Source organism: Somniosus microcephalus, chromosome 28 (assembly GCF_052327205.1).
Source record: "Somniosus microcephalus isolate GS21.2 chromosome 28, FLI_Smic_1.0, whole genome shotgun sequence".
Taxonomy (NCBI): Eukaryota; Metazoa; Chordata; class Chondrichthyes; order Squaliformes; family Somniosidae; genus Somniosus; species Somniosus microcephalus.
In genome coordinates, this window is record NC_141014.1 from 19,714,818 (window position 1) to 19,738,744 (window position 23,927).

A 23,927-nucleotide genomic window follows, 5' to 3' on the forward strand; every position below is an offset into this window, starting at 1 on the left:
ATCAGGTGGTGTGTCAGTGTGGATCAGGTGGTGTCTCCGTGTGGATCAGGTGGTGTCTCAGTGGATCAGATGGTGTCTCAGTGTGGATCAGGTGGTGTCTCAGTGTGGATCAGGTGGTGTGTCAGTGTGGATCAGGTGGTGTCTCCGTGTGGATCAGGTGGTGTCTCAGTGTGGATCAGGTGGTGTCTCAGTGTGGATCAGGTGGTGTCTCAGTGTGGATCAGGTGGTGTCTCAGTGGATCAGGTGGTGTCTCAGTGTGGATCAGGTGGTGTCTCAGTGGATCAGATGGTGTCTCAGTGGATCAGGTGGTGTCTCAGTGTGAATCAGGTGGTGTCTCAGTGTGGATCAGGTGGTGTCTCAGTGTGGATCAGGTGGTGTCTCAGTGGATCAGGTGGTGTCTCAGTGGATCAGGTGGTGTCTCAGTGTGGATCAGGTGGTGTCTCAGTGGATCAGGTGGTGTCTCAGTGTGGATCAGGTGGTGTCTCAGTGTGGATCAGGTGGTGTCTCAGTGGATCAGGTGGTGTCTCAGTGGATCAGGTGGTGTCTCAGTGGATCAGGTGGTGTCTCAGTGTGGATCAGGTGGTGTCTCAGTGTGGATCAGGTGGTGTCTCAGTGTGGATCAGGTGGTGTCTCAGTGGATCAGGTGGTGTCTCAGTGTGGATCAGGTGGTGTCTCAGTGTGGGTCAGGTGGTGTCTCAGTGTGGGTCAGGTGGTGTCTCAGTGCGGATCAGGTGGTGTCTCAGTGGATCAGGTGGTGTCTCAGTGTGGATCAGGTGGTGTCTCAGTGTGGATCAGGTGGTGTCTCAGTGTGGATCAGGTGGTGTCTCAGTGAGCATCAGGTGGTGTCTCAGTGGATCAGGTGGTGTCTCAGTGTGGATCAGGTGGTGTCTCAGTGTGGATCAGGTGGTGTCTCAGTGTATCAGGTGGTGTCTCAGTGTGGATCAGGTGGTGTCTCAGTGTGGATCAGGTGGTGTCTCAGTGTGGGTCAGCTGGTGTCTCAGTGTGGATCAGGTGGTGTCTCAGTGGATCAGGTGGTGTCTCAGTGTGGATCAGGTGGTGTCTCAGTGTGGATCAGGTGGTGTCTCAGTGGATCAGGTGGTGTCTCAGTGGATCAGGTGGTGTCTCAGTGTGGATCAGGTGGTGTCTCAGTGTGGATCAGGTGGTGTCTCAGTGAGCATCAGGTGGTGTCTCAGTGGATCAGGTGGTGTCTCAGTGTGGATCAGGTGGTGTCTCAGTGTGGATCAGGTGGTGTCTCAGTGTGGATCAGGTGGTGTCTCAGTGTGGATCAGGTGGTGTCTCAGTGGATCAGGTGGTGTCTCAGTGGATCAGGTGGTGTCTCAGTGTGGATCAGGTGGTGTCTCAGTGGACCAGGTGGTGTCTCAGCGAATCAGGTGGTGTCTCAGTGTGGATCAGGTGGTGTCTCAGTGGACCAGGTGGTGTCTCAGTGTGGATCAGGTGGTGTCTCAGTGGATCAGGTGGTGTCTCAGTGTGGATCAGGTGGTGTCTCAGTGGATCAGGTGGTGTCTCAGTGGATCAGGTGGTGTCTCAGTGGATCAGGTGGTGTCTCAGTGGATCAGGTGGTGTCTCAGTGTGGATCAGGTGGTGTCTCAGTGTGGATCAGGTGGTGTCTCAGTGGATCAGGTGGTGTCTCAGTGTGGATCAGGTGGTGTCTCAGTGTGGATCAGGTGGTGTCTCAGTGTGGATCAGGTGGTGTCTCGGTGTGGATCAGGTGGTGTCTCAGTGTGGATCAGGTGGTGTCTCAGTGTGGATCAGGTGGTGTCTCAGTGTGGATGAGGTGGTGTCTCAGTGTGGATCAGGTGGTGTCTCAGTGGATCAGGTGGTGTCTCAGTGTGGATCAGGTGGTGTCTCAGTGGATCAGGTGGTGTCTCAGTGGATCAGGTGGTGTCTCAGTGGATCAGGTGGTGTCTCAGTGGATCAGGTGGTGTCTCAGTGGATCATGTGGTGTCCCAGTGTGGATCAGGTGGTGTCTCAGTGGATCAGGTGGTGTCTCAGTGGATCAGGTGGTGTCTCAGTGGATCATGTGGTGTCCCAGTGTGGATCAGGTGGTGTCTCAGTGGATCAGGTGGTGTCTCCGTGTGGATCAGGTGGTGTCTCAGTGTGGATCAGGTGGTGTCTCAGTGTGGATCAGGTGGTGTCTCAGTGTGGATCAGGTGGTGTCTCAGTGTGGATCAGGTGGTGTCTCAGTGTGGATCAGATGGTGTCTCAGTGGATCAGGTGGCGTCTCAGTGTGGATCAGGTGGTGTCTCAGTGGATCAGGTGGTGTCTCAGTGTGGATCAGGTGGTGTCTCAGTGTGGATCAGGTGGTGTCTCAGTGGATCAGGTGGTGTCTCAGTGGATCAGGTGGTGTCTCAGTGTGGATCAGGTGGTGTCTCAGTGGATCAGATGGTGTCTCAGTGGATCAGGTGGCGTCTCAGTGTGGATCAGGTGGTGTCTCAGTGGATCAGGTGGTGTCTCAGTGTGGATCAGGTGGTGTCTCAGTGGATCAGGTGGTGTCTCAGTGGATCAGGTGGTGTCTCAGTGTGGATCAGGTGGTGTCTCAGTGGATCAGGTGGTGTCTCAGTGTGGATCAGGTGGTGTCTCAGTGTGGATCAGGTGGTGTCTCAGTGTGGATCAGGTGGTGTCTCAGTGTGGATCAGGTGGTGTCTCAGTGTGGATCAGGTGGTGTCTCAGTGTGGATCAGGTGGTGTCTCAGTGGATCAGGTGGTGTCTCAGTGTGGATCAGGTGGTGTCTCAGTGTGGATCAGGTGGTGTCTCAGTGTGGAGCAGGTGGTGTCTCAGTGGATCAGATGGTGTCTCAGTGTGGATCAGGTGGTGTCTCAGTGGATCAGGTGGTGTCTCAGTGTGGATCAGGTGGTGTCTCGGTGTGGATCAGGTGGTGTCTCAGTGTGGATCAGGTGGTGTCTCAGTGGATCAGGTGGTGTCTCAGTGGATCAGGTGGTGTCTCAGTGTGGATCAGGTGGTGTCTCAGTGTGGATCAGGTGGTGCCTCAGTGGATCAGGTGGTGTCTCAGTGTGGATCAGGTGGTGTCTCAGTGTGGATCAGGTGGTGTCTCAGTGTGGATCAGGTGGTGTCTCAGTGTGGATCAGGTGGTGTCTCAGTGTGGATCAGGTGGTGTCTCAGTGTGGATCAGGTGGTGTCTCAATGTGGATCAGGTGGTGTGTCTCAGGGCTGGATTTTGTCAATGGGGAGCTTTTCGAGGCGGGACTCCCACTTGTGCGGTTTTAGTCCCGCCTCCATTGACTTGTGGCCAACCCACGCTATTTTCCCATGTTTTTTTTCCCCCAAATTGGCCTGGGTTTTGTATCTGGTTTTCGTCTCTCTCAGGAGATCCCATGGTTTTGGGTGGGGGTGTGGAGAGTATATATTGTGATACACAAGGTATTGTAATTGTGCGGGACAGGATGGATGGACCAGAGGGTCTTTACCTGTCTGTCATTGTTCGTATGTTGGTATTGTGTCATGGTCCCAGCCATCCCAGCCTCAGGTGCTGCCAGCTTTGGCATATTTCTGGTGCCTGACTGCCTGAAACCCCAGCGCCCAACCCTGCCAATGGTCTTCGTAGCCCCGTGTGGTTTGTAAAATATTTCAGGGGGTTCAGGCCACTTGCCCGACCCAGACCCCACCAGTGGGGCCCACGTACGTCTCTGTGGTGATCAGTACTCGGTGTGCCAGCTGCCACGACTAGGCAGGGTCCCTGTCCAGCCTGAAGTGAAGTAGCTCTCACCTTAGGAAGCCCCCTCCCCACGTCCCTCCCCAGGTCCATCAGTGGCCTTGTGAGAGGCCTGTGGAAGTTCTGTTCCTTATAAGGAACATGCGAGGCAAAGCGCAATCTCATGGAAAGGGCACAGACCTGATACCATTGGGTCTCCACAATTTTCCTGAGGGGGTTCCGGGTGAAATAGTTGACTCAGAGACTAGGTTCCTGAATTTAAATAAAGGGGACTACGTTGGTATGAGGTGCGAGTTGGGTAGGATTGATTGGGGAATGACACGCAAAGGGTTGATGGTGGATGGGCAATGGCAAACATTCAAAGATCGCATGGATGAACTACAGAATTTGTTCATCCCAATTTGGCATAAAAATAAAACAAACAAGGTGACTCAACCGTGGCTAACAAAGGAAATTAGGGATAGCATAAGATCCAAGGAGAGGACATATAAATTGGCCAGAAAAAGCAGTAAACCTGAGGATTGGGAGCAGTTTAGGATCCAACAAAGGAGGACAAAGGGATTAATTAAGAGGGGGAAAGTAGAATATGAGAGTAAGCTTGCAGGGAACATAAAAACTGACTGTAAAAGCTTTTATAGATATGTGAAGAGAAAAAGATTGGTGAAGTCAAGCGTAGGTCACTTGCAGTCAGAATCAGGGGAATTTATAATGGGGAACAAAGAAATGGCTGACCAATTAAATACATACTTTGGTTCTGTCTTCACAAAGGAGGACATAAATAACCTCCCAAAGATGTCGGGGAACATAGGGTCTAATGACAGGGAGGAACTGATAGAAATCCGTATTTGTAGGGAAATGGTGTTAGGGAAATTGATGGGATTGAGGGCCGATAAATCCCCAGGGCCTGATAATCTACATCTTAGGGTACTTAAGGAAGTGGCCCTAGAAATAGTAGATGCATTGCGGGTCATCTTCCAAAATTCGATAGACTCTGGAACAGTACCCATGGATTGGCGGGTAGCTAATGTTACCCCACTGTTTAAAAAGGGTGGTAGAGAGAAAACGGGGAATTACAGACCGGTAAGCCTGACATCGGTAGTGGGGGAAATGCTAGAGCCCATTATAAAGGATGTAATAACAGAGCACTTGGAAAAAAGTGAACGGATCGGACAAAGTCAACATGGATTTACAAAAGGTAATCTACTGGAATTTTTTGAGGCTGTAACTGGTAAAATAGATAAGGGAGAACCAGTGGATGTGGTGTATTTGTATTTTCAAAAGGCTTTCGATAAGGTCCTACATAAGAGATTAGCGTGTAAAATTAAGGCACATGGGATTGGGGGCAAGGTATTGACTTGGATAGAGAACTGGTTGGCAGACAGAAAGCAAAGAGTTGGAATAAATGGCTCTTTTCCCAAGTGGCAGGCAGTGACTAGTGGGGTACCGCAGGGATCAGTCCTTGGACCCCAGCTATTCACAATATATATTAATGATCTGGATGAGGGAACTAGATGTAATATCGCCAAGTTTGCAGATGACACAAAGCTGGGTGGGCGTGTGTGCTGTAAGGAGGATACCGATAAACTCCAGTATGATCTGGACAGGTTGGGTGATTGGGCAGAAGCATGGCAGATGCAATATAACGTGGATAAATGTGAGGTTATCCACTTTGGTGTCAAAAACAAGAAGGCAGATTATTATCTGAATGGCAATAGATTGGGAGAAGGGGAAGTGCAACGAGACCTGGGCGTCCTTGTGCACCAGTCGCTGAAGGTAAGCATGCAGGTGCAGCAGGCGGTTAAGAAGGCAAATGGTATGTTGGCCTTCGTAGCGAGAGGGTTTGAGTACAGGAACAAGGATGTCTTGCTGCAGTTGTACAGGGCCTTGGTGAGACCACATCTGGAGTATTGTGTGCAGTTTTGGTCACCTTATCTGAGGAAGAATGTTCTTGCCATGGAAGGAGTGCAGCGAAGATTCACCAGGCTGATACCTGGGATGGCAGGAATGACGTATGAGGAGAGATTGGGTCGATTGGGCTTGTACTCGCTGGAGTTTAGAAGAATGAGAGGGGATCTCATCGAAACTTATAAAATTCTAACAGGACTAGACGGACTAGATGCTGGAAGGATGTTCCCAATGGTCGGGGAGTCCAGAACCAGGGGTCACAGTCTAAGGATAAGGGGTAAGCCATTTAGGACTGAGATGAGGAGGAATTTCTTCACCCAGAGAGTGGTGAACCTGTGGAATTCTCTACCACAGAGGGCAGTGGAGGCCAATTCATTAAATATATTCAAGAAGGAGTTGGATATATTTCTTAAGGCTAAAGGAATCAAGGGATATGGGGAGAGGCAGGGACAGGGTACTGAATTTGGACGATCAGCCATGATCTCATTGAATGGCGGAGCAGGCTCGAGGGGCCGAATGGCCTACTCCTGCTCCTATCTTCGATGTTTCTATGTTTCTATGTTTCCAGAGCTACGCTGGGGGACCTGAAAAACCCCAGTGGAAATTCAGGGCTGTGATCTCAACAGCAACAACGTGCATTTATATCGTGCCTTTAACATTGTAAATCGTCCCAAGGTGCTTCACAGGATCAAACAATATGACACCGAGCCACATAAGGAGATGTTAGGGCAGGTGACCAAAAGCTTGGTCAAAGAGGTAGGTTTTAAGCAGCGTCTTAAAGGAGGAGAGAGAGGTAGCGAGGCGGAGAGGTGTAGGCAGGGAATTCCAGAGTTTAGGGCCGAGCCAACAGAAAGCACGGCCACCAAAGGTTGAGCGATTATAATCAGGGATGCTCAAGAGGGCAGAATTAGAGGAGCGCAGATATCGCAGGGGGGTTGTGGGGCTGGAGATTACAGAGATAGGGAGGGGCAAGGCCATGGAGGGATTTGAGAACAAGGATGAGAATTTTGAAATCGAGGCGCTGCTTAACCGGGAGCCAATGTAGGTCAGCGAGCACAGGGGTGATGGGTGAACGGGACTTTGTGCGAGTTAGGACACGGGCAGCCGAGTTTTGGATGAGCTGAAGTTTACGTAGGGTGGAATGTGGGAGGCCGGCCAGGAGTGCAGGTCAAGAGATCACCTTGTGGAGATATCTAAATACACAGCCTCCATTTATTCATGGCCATCTTAACTGGACACAGGAGTATGGCTCTTTCAATGTAAGACACCTGGATACAGATATCTCAGATTATCTCTACTTTTAAGTTGCACTCAGAGGCATTTTGGTGATAGTTTGTAGAATTTGCATTTAGTTTTACAAACACCTTTGCTTTTATTTCACAATGTAAAAGGTTTTAGTGTCGGAATCTGTTCATTAACACTCAGTGGAGAGTTTTTCTCAAGTGTATTCCTTCCTGTGCATTGCCTGGAAGTCCCACGTTCATGGCGCTTGACCGGAGTTATGGAAGGAGACCGGGAGAGCCCTGTGGAAATTCTGGGCCTATGGCATTCATTTCACTTTATCAATAGACCGGGTGGAAGGCCCAGGCCCAGAGAGCAAGGGTTCAGAAATGTAGAAGAGAAGCTAGTGTCAGTCAGGAAGCAGCGATTCGGTGAAGGCAAGCTTGGGATGTAAAGCCTGTAGCAGGAACGGAGGGCTGAGGGAAGTGAAGGGGTTGCATAGTTTTAAAGATGCTGAGAAAGAATGAGTTAGAGCAGGAGATGGTACAACAGTCTCGATTCCAACACGGTAAAAATGGGTAGCTCAGATATTTCGCCCAAGTGATTAGTTCTGCATGCGAGAGCCTCATGCATTTGTGCAGGCTATTCAACCATGGGGGCATTACACACCCTGGGGGTGACTGGACAGAAATGGATGATTTATTTCCGTCTACCTTGCCCAGAGGCACTAAGGCCAGTTGTAGTTACCAACTTGGGACATTCTGTCCGTATGTCTTAGTACCACAGCACTTCGCGCATTTAGCCACTCAGCCACTGGGGGTCGGGGGTCGGGGGTGGGGGGTCACAGACACTTAGGTTTAATACAAACAGACCTTTTGGCTCCCAGGTCATAAAACCAGCAATGCCCTTTGACCTAGATCCTGTGGCACTATTTACATCTTGAACTAACTGTGACAAAAATGAACTGTGTTAAACAGGATTGTTTATAAAGTAAGTTTATACTTTGTAATCATTTCATAAATCATAATTAGCTGTGGCTTAGTGGGTAGCGCGCTCACCTCTGAGTCAGAAGGTTGCGGGTTCAAGTCCCACTCCAGAGACTTGAACACAAAAATCCAGGCTGACACTCCAGTGCAGTGCTGAGGGAGTGCTGCACTGTCAGAGGTGCCGTCTTTCAGCTGAGACATTAAACCGAGGCCCCGTCTGCTCTCTCAGGTGGATGTAAAAGATCCCATGGCCACTATTTCGAAGAAGAGCAGGGGAGTTCTCCCCGGTGTCCTGGCCAATATTTATCCCTCAATCTACATCATTAAAACAGATTGGGGGAGTAATTCAGTTGTTTGCGCCACCCACTAGCACCTTAAGAGGGCGATAAGTGGGGCGCGAGGCGGCTAGCGCCCGGGCGCGGCAAGACCTGCGCCTCTCGCGAAATTGAGCGGACATTTAGCGGCGGTGCAAAACCGCAACGCCCGCTCAGCTGCGCGCGCAGATCCTGACGTCATTTCATGGTGCAATGCCCTTGGGGCGCCCCGAACCGGAACTTCAGTGGCGCCCCCCTCCTTTCCGCCTGTCGCTCCCAGCGACTGGTTAACTGGAACGGTTCCCAGTCGCTGTGGGGCTGGGGGTGCTATTTAAAGGGGGCTCTTCCTGGCTTCTTTGTGGTAGCCATTTTTGGACCACTCCTTCTGTGAGAGAGAGAGATTTGCAGAGAGACAAGGGGGGAGAGCTTTCTGCATTGAGTCAGCGCTCGCACAGGTACTTCTGGCTTCGGCCCAGAACTTTGTAGTTGGTTTGATTTTTCACTGGCATAACTTTGAGTGGGCACATACTATGGGGGCTGCAATGGGTGGGAACGTTGGGCTTCTCCATTACATTGAGAGGGCTCAGAGATGCTGAGAGAGAGTGCCAATCATGGCCAGACGGAGGAGGGCCAACAGGTGTCGGCACAGGAGGCCTTACCGTCCCGGGGTTTTCCGCCAACAGTTCTCATACCTCAACATGTCTGAGGAGCAGTGTTTTCGGAGGCTGTGATTCAGCAGGGAGGTGGTCACTGAGCTCTGCCACCTGCTTCAGCCAGATCTGCAGCCTCAACTGAGGAGCAGGACGTCTCTGTCGGTGGCAGTGAAGGTGACAGTGGCTCTCAACTTCTATGCCACCAGCTCCTTCCAATCCGCTACTGGGGATATTGCCAATATCTCCCAGTTCGCGGTGCATTGCTGCATCCGTCAAGTCACGAATGCCCTCTTTAAAAGGAGACATCAGTACATTTCCTTCCCCATGACCCCGGACAAACAGCAAGAGCGCGCAATGGGATTTGCAAGAATGGCGGGCTTCCCCATGGTCCAGGGCGCCATTGACTGCACGCATGTGGCTTTGCGGGCGTCGCAAGAGAATGCCGAGGATTGCCACAACTGGAAGGGGTTCCATTAGTTGAACATGCAGTTGGTCTGTGACCACAGACAGCTGATACTCGCTGTCAATGCCCGCTTTCCAGGCAGCAACCACGACGCCGTCATCCTGCGCCAGACTTCTGTGGCAGACCTTTTTGAGGCCCCGGCTCACCCAGGAGGCTGGCTTCTTGGGGACAAGGGCTATCCTCTGTGCACCTGGCTGATGACCCCGCTCTGTGCGCCCAGCACCCCTGCTGAAGAACGATACAATGAGAGCCATCAAGCGACCAGGAACATTATTGAGCACACAATCGGCGTGCTCAAGCAACGGTTCCGCTGTCTGGACCATTCCGGGGGAGCCCTTCAGTACCCACCTGAGCGAGTCTCCCATTTCGTTGTTGTGTGCTGCATGCTGCATAACCTGGCAATCCTCAGGACTCAGCCACTGCCACCAGACATTGGAGCACCAGCAGAGGAGGAGGAGGAGGAGGAGGAGGAGCACCAAGACGGGAGGGAGGCACAAAGTGCAAGGGCCGTCCGTCAGCAGCTTATAGCAAGTCGGTTCTAGGCCCCCTCTGAGGGAATGGCTTCTGCCATTCAAAGAACATGAATGGAACCATTCCGCAACCCCTAAGCCGGTCAAGGCAACAAATAGTTCAAAGAGCAAACGTGCACATTCTGAATAAAGACACTTCTTTATTTAACAAACTGTGTGCCCTTCCCGCATGACAAAGAAATAGAGAGAAACCCCCAAAAAAGCAGTCAGACACATAACTGGCTCTCACAACCTGGAGACAATGAACAAAACAGTAACAAAAAATTGACCACGATCCTCGGCCTTCAACAAAACATTTAACAGCATTTTGACACACCTCCTACTTTTTGCCCTTCGAGGGTGATCTGCTTTGCTTGCGAGATTCGCCCCTTCCCACCCTGCAGCTCCTCCGCAATGGGACCCCAGTGGCTGCAGCAAGGCTGGGGGAAGGCTGCTGAGTGTCAGAAACTGAGTCGGCAGATGCCCTTGAGGGACGGCCTTGACCAGCTGGGCCTGGAGGGCCCGGCTGCTGACTGCTCCAACTCTGCATGGGCGGCAGCAGTCTGTCCTACAGGCGGTGGCAGCTGCAGTGGAGAAGTGACAGTGTTGGCAGCAGCAATGCTGCCATCCTGACAGAGGGCAGCAACTCCCTGGTCGGACGACACACTGGCACTCCCACGGGGCAGCACTGCAGCATGCGGAGCAATCTGCTGAAGCACAGACTGCTGGCCTGCTGTGGCACGGTGAGGGCCCCGGCGATTCATGCCCAATCCAGCGAGGGTGGCAGCAGTCAGTGCTCGTGTGGCCTCAATCTGCATCTGCACGAGACCAGCCACTGACTGCATTACACCACTAAGCACTTGCATGGAAGCTGCCTGTGCTGCCTGTGCTGCACCGCAGTCCTGGACACTCCTTGCCAGTGACTCAATGGATTCGGGCATCCTTGCCACTGCAGCCATGAGCTCAGTGTGCCTGTGCTCCGCCTGGGCGCTCATTTCAGCGAGGAGCCGCACCTCTTCTACGCTCACTGTAGCAGGACTCGAGGCCAGACTCTCCCACCGGGGAGAAGGCCGCCGAGCTTCCCTACCCCCCCCCCCCCGCGTTACTGCAGCCCGCTGGGCCCCGGAGCTTCACCCTCCTCAGACCATTCCCCCCTGCTCCCCTCCAGGGAAGACGTGTCCCCATTATGGCCATGGGCTGCCTCAGCTGAGGGTGGCACTGATGGTCCAGCTTCCTCCTTGTCGTCGCCTTCAGAGTCACTCACAGTGGCAGCTTGAGGGCCCGCCTCCTCACCTGGTGATTCACCATCTGAAAGCAGGGAGGTACAAGAGTGGCTTTAGCGTGAGGACAGGGCGGCAGCGAGGGAGGCATGAGTGCTGCAATGTACTGTATTGGTTTGATAGTGGCAAAGGATGCTGGTGTGAGGCACAAGTGGAAGGAGAGAGGTCAAAAAGGTGATCACCTTACCATTGCTGTCCAGAACGGGGTCGGCATCTCCAGTGGCGACGGGGCCAATCATCCGGCCTGCCATAATCCGCTGGACTCGCTGCTCCAGATCGGTGAGGGCTTGAAGGCGAGGCCGGCCTCCCCCGGTCTGTTGCTTCTGCCTCCTATTATGCGCCACCTTGCCCTGCAAGAGAAAGGACGGGCTCTGAGTACAGTGTGAAGCCCTGATCTTGGCTGCACTGCCTCCCATGGTGGAATAGCCCTTACAGAATGAAGCCCTGATCTTGGCTGCACTGCCTCCCATGGTGGAATAGCCCTTACAGTGTGTAAAGTGCTGAATGTGCGTGTGAGTTTCATGAAAGGCCCATAGGTGTTGGACGAGGGCTGGGCATTGGGGCTTTCAGGACCCTTTGGCCATAAAGTGAGGTGGACATGCAGGGATGAAGAGGATACTGAAAAGGGTACTCACCTGACGACCCGAGTGAGGTCGTTGAACTTCTTCCTGCATTGCACAGGGGTCCTAGGCACCATGCTGCTGGAGGTCACTCTGTGAGCCACCTCCCTCCAAGCTTTGCGACAGTCGTTGGGCAGCGGCCTCCTGCCACTGTCCAGAAACAGGATAGATCGCCTGCGCTCCATCACGCCAACCAGAACCTGCAAGGCCCCCTCACTGAACCGCTGCGCTCGCTCCCTGGCCCTCTCCATGGTCCTAGGCATAAGAATGTGGCAGCAGGTCTGTCCAGGTCGAGAATCAGGGCTCCGATGCGCAGGGTGTGGCTGCAATCCAAGATCGAACCTCCCCTTTAAGAGCTGACCGGCACCAGCGTGTCTGCGTGCAATCGCTAACTGGCCGCACCTGCGCTGCGCCCGCCCTCGGTGGTTGCGCCTCGCCTCTCCGGCTTAGCGCCTTAGGACAGTCGTGCAGCGCCTGTTTTAGCGCTCCAAGCACCTCCTGGGGCGAAGCAGGTCAATTTAGCAGTAGGTGACGATAATTTGCGCCGGGCACAAAATTTCGCGCCCGCTCGATACTTACGCCCCAAATGTGGCGATACTGAATTTCTCCCCCATTATCTGTTCATTATCACATTGCTGTTTGTGGGAACTTGCTGTGTGGAAATTGGCTGCCGTGTTTCCTACATTACAACAGTGACTACACTTTATTGGCTGTAAAACGCTTTGGGACATCCTGAGGTTGTAAAAGGCGCTATAGAAATGCAAGTCTTTCTTTCTTATAATCTTAAACTGCATTTAAGGCTCTGAACTGTATGAATGAGTTAAATTGTCAATCCTCAGAATGTGCGCTTTCAATTGGCCGGGAAACAAGGCACAGCATTAACAGCCTATAAGGAAAGCCTGAGCAAGGGGCAGGACCCAGCCTGCTGTACGAGGGCTCCACAACTGAGAATAACTGCAACATGCTAAGCCATGTGCTGGAGTTACATAAAGCGCTGAACTCGGGCTGGACATCTCCACTTGGCAATCAGCCCAGGACAAATTACTGTTCAGATCCATTGAGTTGGAAAACAACAATCACAGCAAGCCTGCAAATAAAATCAGCCAGTTCATCCCTGCCTCTCTAATCCCTCAGCGCCGCTCGTTCTGTTCCCAGCTTTATCTCATCCCTTTGTGCTTGGCGTGACCCAGGGACCAGATCCTTGTCTGTTGCTGAGGTGCCTCCCACTCATTTTTAACGTTCCTTTCCTCTGGTTGAAGATCAAGAAGCTTATTTTTTCGGGGCGGGGGGGCGAGGGCTAAGTTAATTTAGTTGCACAGGTAAAGTGTTCCCCTCTCGTCAAGTGGCAACTGTTTAAACGGTTTCTACAGCTCCGTGCCAGAGGACAGTGGGATGATTTGTCTTGTCACTGATTCATTTAGTCACAGTCTGTTGACCGCATGTTGATTGCTTTATCTTCGCTGCGTCGTGCTGCAGTCTGTAAGCGTAATGGCCCAGAATTTTTTGGAGCAGGACATCTCCCGTTGGTTAGATTTTTTTTCCCCTCACCCTTCCGCTCGAAATACTTTTGCACCGCAAATTGCTGGAAGTTCGAGCTGGTAACGGGGTCACCGGGACCGACAGTGTGTCTCCTAAACCAATGAGATTTAAGGATTGGGAAAGAAACAGAGGAACGACGGAGAAGGAAATCGGGTGAATTAGAGTCAAATTAGATACAGAAAGAGAAATAGAGAGGGAAAGAAAGATTGGATCGAGAGAGAGAGAAAAGGACAGAAAGGAAAAATAAGGATAATAATAGAAAAAAAAATTTAATTTAAAAAATCTCTAACAATAATTTACTACCTGCAGGAGTGAGACTCCACAGTTTCAATTGTTCCCTCTCTGGGCTGGAGAGGTGGCATTGCAGGGACATAAATCTCGCCCTTAAAAGGGTCCTTATGTCGTTAAGTACCAGCCCAAACTTTCTGCAGTGAGTATAATTCATTTGAACAGCACAAATGCAGCAATTCCTTAAAACTCAGGTGGAAGTTGACGGTAAGCTGTTGTTTTCGCGAGGCTAACGGCGGAACGGTGCAAATCGTCCAGCAATTTCTGGCGATTTACAACTCACGGGGTATCTCCTCCTCACCACAAGTTATTTACACACTCTTAACGGTGAGCGCCATTAAACTCGCCGTTAGGTTACAGCAAATTCTGGACCAATCCGTCAGACACGCAGACGTTACAGCACTGACATTGGCAGATATTGCAACATCTTATAACAACAACAACTTGTATTCATATAGCGCCTTTAACGTAGCGAAACATCCCAAGCTTCACAGGAGCGTTATCAGACAAAATTTGACACTGAGTCACATGAGATATTAGGGCAGATGACCAAAAGCTTGGGCGAAGAGATAGGTTTTAAGGAGCGTCTTAAAGGAGGGTGGAGAGGCGGAGGGGTTTAGGGAGGGAATTCCAGAGCTTAGGACCGAGACAGCTGAAGGCACAGCCGCCAGTGGTGGAGCGATTAAAATCAGGGATGCTCAAGAGACCAGAATTAGATGAGCGCAGAGATCTTCGGGGGTTGTGGGGCTGGAGAAGATTACAGAGATAGGGAGGGGCGAGACCATGGAGGGATTTGAAAACAAGGATGAGAATTTTTTAATTGAGTGGTTGCTTAACCGGGAGCCAATGTAGGTCAGCGAGCACAGGGGTGATGGGTCAATGGGACTTGGTGTGAGTCAGGACACGGGCAGCCGAGTTTTGGATGACCTCAGGTTTATGGAGGGTAGAACTAGGGAGGCCAGCCAGGAGTGCGTTGGAGTAGTCAAATCTAGAAGTAACAAAGGTATGGATGAGGGTTTCAACATATAAGCTGAGGCAGGGGCAGAGACGGGCGCTGTTACGGAGGTGGAAATAGGCATTTGTAGTGATGGCGCGGATATGTGGTCGGAAGCTCATCTCGGGGTCAAATATGACACCAAGGTTGCGAACAGTCTGGTTCAACGTCAGACAGTTACCAGGATAGAGTCGGGGGCGAGGGAACGGAGTTTGTGGTGTGGACCGAAGACCAATGGCTTCAGTCTTCCCAATATTTAATTGGAGGAAATCTTTGCTCATCCAGAACTAGATGTTGGACGAGCAGTCTGACAGTTTAGAGACAGTGGAGAGGTTGAGAGAGATGGAGGTGAGGTAGAGCTGAGTATCGTCAGCGTACATGTGGAAACTGACGCTGTGTCGTTCGATGATGTCGCCGAGGGGCAGCATGTAGATGAGAAATAGGAGGGGGCCAAGGATAGATCCTTGGGGGACCCCAGAGGTAACAGGTGCGGGAGCGGGTAGAGAAGCCGTTGCAGGTGATTCTCTGGCTACAACTGGATAGATAAGAATGGAACCAGGCGAGTGCAGTCCCACCCAGCTGGACAATGGTGGGTAGGCATTGGAGAAGGATGGAGTGGTTAACCGTGTCAAAGGCTGCAGACTAGTCAAGAAGGACGAGGAGGGATAGTTTACCTTTGTCACAGTCACATAGGATGTCATTTGTGACGCTGATGAGAGCTGTTTCGGTACTGTGGCAGGGACAGAAACCTGATTGGATGGATTCAAACATGGAGTTGCGGGAAAGATGGGCTCGGATTTGGGAGGTGACAACACATTCAAGGACTTTGGAGAGGAAAGGGAGGTTGGAGATTGGGCGGTAGTTTGGAAGGACAGAGGGGTCAAGGGTTGGTTTTTTTGAAGAGAGGGGTGATGACGGCAGATTTGAGGGAGAGGGGGACCTGAGGAGAGAGAACCATTATCAGCTAACATGGGAGCCAGAAAAGGAAGTTGGGTGGTCAGCAGTTCAGTGGGAATAGGGTTGCGGGAGCAGGAGGTGGGTCTCATCGGCAAGATTAGCTTTGAGAAAATACGAGGGGAGATAGGAGAGAAACTAGAGAAATATGCAAATTTAGGGTTAGGGCAGGGGGGAACCTTAGAGGAAATTAGGACCCGGTGGGCTAGGGGAAGGGAGGGAAGTAGCAAAGGCAGCTGAACGGATGTTCTCGACCTTTGTAACAAAAAAGTCCATCAGCTCCTCGCAGTTATTGTTGGAGGTGAGAGAGGAGGAGGCAGGGGAGGGTGGTTCAAGAAGACGATTTGTGGTGAAGAGAAGCTGGGGCTAATCTTTGCCTTACTGGGTGATCTTAGAATAGTGCGCAGTTTTAGCAAAGGAGAGCAGAACCTGATAATGCTTTATGTGATCCAGTCATGACTGGTGATGGATGGTTAAACCAGTTGTCCGCCAAAGACGTTCAAATCAGCGTCTCTTGGATTTAAAGGAGCGGAGATGAGGGGTATATCGGGGGAACAGCTAGGGTGAGAGTGTGTAATGGTTTTAGTTGGGACAAGGGCATCAAAGGTGGTGGAGAGCATGTGATTTAGCAAATCAGTAGCTGCAGAAATGTCATGAAGAATGTCATGTAGGCCAAAGGCTAGATAGTTGGGAATTTGAAAGTGCAGTGGTAAGGGACTTTAGGGTGAGCTTTTTTCCAGGGGTGGACACAGAAAGAAGTGGGGTTGGTAGGGGTAAGGGAAATATGGGTAGAGAGCGATATAAGGAAATGATCAGAGATTGCCTTATCAGTGATAGTTACGGAGGGAGTACCAAGGCCACGTGAGATGACAGGATTGAGGGGGTGGCCGTGTATATGGGTAGGACGGTTTATATGGAGGGAGAGATTTAGGGAGGAAAGTAGGGCCGTGAACTCAGAGGAGCGAGAACAAGAAGAGTTGAGGTGGAGGTTGAAATCACCGAGGATGAGAAGTCACTCGGTGCAGATGTAAGGATTCCGAGGGCTTCTTTTTAACTGGTTTAAGGTAATCTACCTGGCCAGCAGTCTTTTTGCTGCTGCACTCTAAACCAATTTACAAACAGCGGTTTTGAATCGCTACCCCTGAGTGGAGGAACTTATAATTAATGATATTAAAACGGAACAAGTGGTTTGGATGAGAGCAAAAATCAAGCTTTATTAACTAAAAGAAACTATAATCAAAATATCAAACTATCCCACACGAACACAGTGAAATTGTAAAACTATACAACAGGGGGGTTGCAGATGGCGAAAACGAGGGATACAATGGCTACAATGTTATTTAAACAATCTTAGCAATTCCCTTAAATCACCATCCCCCCTTAACTCCTGCTAGGTTGCCTTGTTGAGGAGTCAGAAACTCTGCTCACATGTGGCCCAGCGAAGAGAGAGAGAGAGAGAGAGAGAGAGAGCTCACCTATGGTCCCAGGAAGTCAAGAGAGCTGGCTTCTCAGCCCTATCTTTATATCTGGTGAGCCCCTCCCGTCCTGCCTTGCAAGGCTGTGTACAAAATTCCCCACCCAAAAGGGTCCAATACACAAGAGAAAGCTGTGATAGGCTAACTCAAAGTGGTTGGATTGAGTTAACGCTTCCCATTCAAGATACAAAAGTCTCTTCTGCAGTTTAGATGTCCTCCACTCGATATACAAACAAATGCTAATAGCATTCAGTTGCTTTGTAAACAAAGCACTGTCCTTTGTCTTCATCGAACCTTACTTCCAGACACAGAAAGCTGCATTCCAAACCTCTTTTGTCATTCGGCCATGTGGTGCGACTGCCATTTTTATCCCTGGAAATTTAAAAGCACATCGCTCAGGGATACTTTAATCAAAAAAATGAATCTTCAGAACTGTAAATTATTGCGAATTCTTACAGTCTGCCCTTGGATACTTCCAGCTTGCTTGTAGTATCCTCTTGAAGAAATGAGCAATGATTTCTGACCCCCCACAAACAACCATCCCCTGTATTTACCTAAAGCTATCTGCCACTGATCCCCGTCCCGTCTATTCCCCTTAAATTCCAGAAAAAAAACCATGGTACGGTAGGCACCTTACAGATACTTCAGTTTTCAATAAGGGGTCTCATACCCCTACACGCTTGTAAAATTATACAGTGTAAACCAAATTTACAATCACCTTTTTTTTTTACATCATAAGTTATTACAAAATGTTGCAATCTTAGTTACACAATGTACTCAAATTATCGCAAGCACGGAGAGGGTCCTACGCCTCTGCTCAACTTGGAGTTGTCACAAACTGGTCCCAAGCACGGAGAGGATCCGACGCCTCTGCTCAACTTGGGGCTGCAACACAAAATACAAAAAATCATTAGACAACATGCTTAAATGAACCCCAATCATCACGTGCCGATGATGGGTTGCGAAATTCGAGTGGGTATTGCTCCTCCCACTCGGGCAGTAAAAGTACCTTCCACCCCCCTTTGATCAGCTTAAACTTTAAAACAGGCAGAATGGATTTAGCGACCAGCCTGCTCCGCCAGCCCTGAACCGTTCCCTTGTCCCTTTGTGGAGGCGGGGTACCCCTCACGTTTAAAATTTACCTTGGCACAGACCGAGACCGGGGAGTATGGGATCTCATGGCTCCCAGTCCCTCCCCCTCCCATCTTCCCTCGACTGGCTGCAGAAAATGATGGGTGCCTGTGTGGCGGCACTCCCTGGCTCCACACTGATCCGGCCCCCCACTCATCCTTCCCAGCCACAACTTATCTTCTTTGCCCGTGGGCCCCCGGGTGAGTTCCTCCCTCCCCCGACCGCACCCACGCGACTCTTGGGTCTCCCCCCTCCTCTATACAATCATTCCCGGGCCATCACCACCCACCCCCGGGGAACGCGTCCCTATCACAAGGCGCCCGCGCTTCCCCATCGTGACTCCTCAACAGCGAGGTCTCCCGCAAGTGAACTTCGGTCAGGATAGTGCTGGGTTGGGGGCCGTGCCCCACCCAGCTGGGGCCATCTCCTCCCCGTAGGAGGAGTAGGTAAATTCCTCCGGACTCTGTCCGGTTTTTCCCGAAGATCGCTGCGGGGTCTCCTGGATTCGTCCAGTGGCGAGGAGATCCCCAACATTCCGTATCTTCATTCGATGTCCAGCTCGGGCTGGGCGAACATGGCTGCTTCATTTTCCAATCTCCTGCAAAACTTAAAAGGACATGCAGCCAGGTCTCACTGACCTGCTGCCTTAGGTGGAGACATGGTCGGGTCCCTTGACCTCGGACCAAAACACAAACATTTGGCACACATGTGAACTTAAACTCTTTGCACTTTAACTTAAAACTAGTTAAATCAACAAAACTTAAAATACACCTTAAAAGCACGCTATATACACACACATAGCTATAATACAAATGCCGCCCGTCTCCAGACGGCTAGTCTAATCTCTGGCACTGTCACAGATTGCTGCTGGCTGCAGCGAAGCTGGACTGTCTCCTATCTCTGGTCCCTCGCAGCTTATGGCTGTTGAGTGGGGGCCTCTGTTCTCTGGCTTAAACAGCTTACTCTGAATATGAATGGCTCCTCCCCCCACACAAGCCACAGTGCTTGCCTGTGAACTCGAACATGCTGTGGGCTGAGGATTCCTATTCTCAGGCTCACTTCTCACGGGCGGACCGTACCTCCGTTGTTGGAGGGGGTACACTGGTCCTGGTCCCCGCCTGCCTAGCAGGACCTGCTGGTGTTCTCCTACCACCCCATTGTCCACTCCTCCTTGCTGCCAGAGCTCCTCAAGACTCGGAGCTGTGGGCTGCGGTCTTGGGATCTCTAATTCCCTAGCCAGCCTTTCCCTGGGTGTTGCCTGTGGGATAGTTCTACTTGGGCTGCCAGTAAAGTCCAGCTGACCTGCCTTCAGGCTGATCATGCAAATCATCCCCTTAAATGCATTTAAAGCCATGTTAAGGCTTTCTATCTCTGCCGTACAGGGGCTATGATCTGCTTCCTCAAACCTTAGGGCGCAGGCCAGCTTATAAGCTGCCTTTGCTTCCCTAAACCTTTCCTCCTGCTCTCTCTTCACACCCTTCCTAACCCAGCCACCTATACCCCGATAGGTCAGCCTACACGCTGCTGCTAACATCCGCAGGGCTACCCACATACTGAAAACAACGAGAGAATCAAGAGCTGATGCTTTCTCCAGATCCAGACCACTTATTAAATCAAAACCTGCCTCCACTCCTGCCTGACTCGCCATTGTAAGGATTCCGAGGGCTTCTTTTTAACTGGTTTAAGGTAATCTACCTGGCCAGCAGTCTTTTTGCTGCTGCACTCTAAACCAATTTACAAACAGCGGTTTCGAATCGCTACCCCTCCTTTAGTTCTGAGTGGAGGAACTTATAATTAATGATATTAAAACGGAACAAGTGGTTTGGATGAGAGCAAAAATCAAGCTTTATTAACTAAAAGAAACTATAATCAAAATATCAAACTATCCCACACGAACACAGTGAAATTGTAAAACTATACAACAGGGGGGTTGCAGATGGCGAAAACGAGGGATACAATGGCTACAATGTTATTTAAACAATCTTAGCAATTCCCTTAAATCACCATCCCCCTTAACTCCTGCTAGGTTGCCTTGTTGAGGAGTCAGAAACTCTGCTCACCTGTGGTCCAGCGAAGAGAGAGAGAGAGAGAGAGAGAGAGAGAGAGAGCTCACCTATGGTCCCAGGAAGTCAAGCGAGCGAGCTGGCTTCTCAGCCCTATCTTTATATCTGGTGAGCCCCTCCCGTCCTGCCTTGCAAGGCTGTGTGCAAAATTCCCCACCCAAAAGGGTCCAATACACAAGAGAAAGCTGTGATAGGCTAACTCAAAGTGGTTGGATTGAGTTAACGCTTCCCATTCAAGATACAAAAGTCTCTTCTGCAGTTTAGATGTCCTCCACTCGATATACAAACAAATGCTAATAGCATTCAGTTGCTTTGTAAACAAAGCATTGTCCTTTGTCTTCATCGAACCTTACTTCCAGACACAGAAAGCTGCATTCCAAACCTCTATTGTCATTCGGCCATGTGGTGCGACTGCCATTTTTATCCCTGGAAATTTAAAAGCACATTGCTCAGGGATACTTTAATCAAAAAAATGAATCTTCAGAACTGTAAATTATTGCGAATTCTTACACAGAGACAGAGGGAGGAAAGCAGAGAAGATATCTCAGAGAGAAAATTGGTGTGATACTTGGGTGGGCGATACAGAACAAGGATTTTGAAAGAGATGTGAGGAGTGGAACAGGGTGAGATGCTCAAAGGAGGGAAAGTTGCCAGAGGAGTAGGGAGACAGACCAAGGTATGATTTAGAGATGAGGGCTACACCACCTCCGCAACGGTTTGATTGGTGGAAAGTATAGCCAGGCGGAGAAGATTCATTAAGGGGAAAGGTGTCATCACCCCTCAACCATGTCTCCGTCAAGGCCATGATGTCAATAATGCTGGCATTTGCAAATATTACGACATTGACATTGGCAGACATTACAACACAGATATTGGCGCACATTATAATAGAGATATTAGCAGATTTTCCTTTCTATTGAAGTCAAGAGAATGAAGAGAAACATGACTGACCGGATTGGTTCAGAAAGCACGTGGTGGCATTGCTGCTATTGACTCTACAATGATCTTTCCCACAGCAGTGACACTGGCTGCAATGAGAATTTTTTGAACTTTTTCTTCATTCCATCCTTGTTTTATTACAACTAAAATGATATTAGCAGTGGCAGGCAGATTTAACAATGTGATGAATGCAAGTGTGTCAACGATCCCAACATTTGCTTTCTTTCAGTTATAAACAAGGTAAGTTGACTTGCAAGACAACACTCTGAAGCAGCGGTAGGCATGCAGTGGCTTGGGACTATTTGTAGCCCACTTCTCCCAGATGACCAGCTGCTCTGTCTCTGGACCCGCATTCACCGTCTTTTATTTTTATTCATTCACAGGATGTGGGCGTTGCTGGCAATGCCAGCATTTATTGCCCATTCCTAATTGCCCTTGCGAAGGTGGTGGTGAGCCGCCTCTTGAACCGCTGCAGTCCATGTGGTGAAGGTGCTCCCACAGTGCTGTTAGGGAGGGAGTTCCAGGATTTTGACCCAGCGCCGATGAAGGATCAGCGATATATTTTCAAGTCAGGATTGTGTGACTTTTGAGGAACTTGGAGGTGGTGGTATTCCCAAGCACCTGTTGACCTTCTAGGTGGAAGAGGTCGCGGGTTTGGGAGGTGCTGCCGAAGAAGCCTTGGCGAGTTGCTGCAATGTATCTTGTAGATGGTACACACTGCAGCCATGGTGCGCTGGTGGTGGAGGGAGTGAATGTTTAAGGTGGTGGATGGGGTGCTGGTCTGCCCTCAATGGGGCGTTGCCAGAGCCAGATTTAAGATTGTTCCCTTTCTACAGAACCTGCAGGGTTTTTTATATTGCAATTGTTCTTTGTAGTGTAGATGGTATAGTAGTATAGTGTAGAGTTGGATATTGGGCTGGGCGAGTGGGATGTCGGACTGAGCATGTTGGATGTTGGACTGGGTGAGTGGGATGTTGGACTGGGCGAGTGGGATGTTGGACTGGGCGAGTGGGATGTTGGACTGGGCGAGTGGGATGTTGGGCTGGGCGAGTTGGATGTTGGGCTGGGCGAGTGGGATGTCGGGCTGGGCGAGTTGGATGTCGGGCTGGGCGAGTGGGATGTTGGGCTGGGGGAGTGGGATGTCGGGCTGGGCGAGTGGGATGTTGGGCTGGGGGAGTGGGATGTCGGGCTGGGCGAGTGGGATGTTGGGCTGGGGGAGTGGGATGTCGGGCTGGGCGAGTGGGATGTCGGGCTGGGCGAGTTGGATGTTGGGCTGGGCGAGTGGGATGTTGGGCTGGGCGAGTGGGATGTTGGGCTGGGCGAGTGGGATGTTGGGCTGGGCGAGTGGGATGTTGGACTGGGCGAGTGGGATGTTGGGCTGGGCGAGTGGGATGTTGGGCTGGGCGAGTGGGATGTTGGGCTGGGCGAGTTGGATGTTGGACTGGGCGAGTGGGATGTTGGACTGGGCGAGTGGGATGTTGGGCTGGGCGAGTGGGATGTTGGGCTGGGCGAGTGGGATGTTGGACTGGGCGAGTGGGATGTTGGACTGGGCGAGTGGGATGTTGGACTGGGCGAGTGGGATGTTGGGCTGGGCGAGTTGGATGTTGGGCTGGGCGAGTTGGATGTTGGGCTGGGCGAGTGGGATGTTGGACTGGGCGAGTGGGATGTTGGACTGGGCGAGTGGGATGTTGGGCTGGGCGAGTTGGATGTTGGACTGGGCGAGTGGGATGTTGGACTGGGCGAGTGGGATGTTGGGCTGGGCGAGTGGGATGTTGGGCTGGGCGAGTTGGATGTTGGACTGGGCGAGTGGGATGTTGGGCTGGGCGAGTTGGATGTTGGACTGGGCGAGTGGGATGTTGGGCTGGGCGAGTGGGATGTTGGGCTGGGCGAGTGGGATGTTGGGCTGGGCGAGTGGGATGTTGGACTGGGCGAGTGGGATGTCGGGCTGGGCGAGTGGGATGTCGGACTGGGCGAGTGGGATGTCGGACTGGGCGAGTGGGATGTCGGACTGGGCGAGTGGGATGTCGGACTGGGCGAGTGGGATGTCGGGCTGGGCGAGTGGGATGTTGGGCTGGGCGAGTGGGATGTTGGGCTGGGCGAGTGGGATGTTGGGCTGGGCGAGTGGGGTGTTGGACTGGGCGAGTGGGATGTTGGGCTGGGCGAGTGGGATGTTGGACTGGGCGAGTGGGATGTTGGACTGGGCGAGTGGAATGTTGGACTGGGCGAGTGGGATGTCAGGCTGGGCGACTGGGATGTCGGGCTGGGCGAGTTGGATGTTGGGCTGGGCGAGTGGGATGTTGGGCTGGGCGAGTTGGATGTTGGGCTGGGGGAGTGGGATGTTGGGCTGGGGGAGTGGGATGTTGGGCTGGGCGAGTGGGATGTCGGGCTGGGCGAGTGGGATGTCGGGCTGGGCGAGTGGGATGTCGGGCTGGGCGAGTGGGATGTCGGGCTGGGGGAGTGGGATGTCGGGCTGGGCGAGTGGGATGTTGCAAAGCCAAGAAAGAGAGATTGAATTCTAGAATTGAGAAATGCTTCTAAATTGACAAAGTTTCTTGTAAAGAACGCTGTCTTACAATAACAACAACAACAACGTATATTTATATAGCACCTTTTAATGTAATAAAACATCTCAAGGTGCTTCACAGGAGCGTTATCAGACAAAATTTGACACCGAGCCACATAAAGAGATATTAGGACAGGTGATCAAAACCTTGGTCAATGTGGTAGGTTTTCAGCAGCAACCTAAAGGAGGAGAGAGAGGTGGAGAGGCGGAGAGGTTTAGGGAGGGAATTCCAGAGTTTAAAGCTTAGGCAGTTGAAGGCCCGGCCGCCAATGGTGGGCCGAAGGAAATCGAGGGATGCGCAAGAGGCCAGAATTGGAGGAGCGCAGAGATCTCGGAGGG

General features: G+C 51.3%; 1 protein-coding gene across 2 annotated transcripts in view; it reads left to right on the plus strand.

Moving 5' to 3' along the window:
- The window catches only part of septin3 (septin 3), a 77,506-nt gene that overhangs the window by 24,502 nt on the left and 29,077 nt on the right, over positions 1 to 23,927 (plus strand). The window lies entirely within an intron of this gene.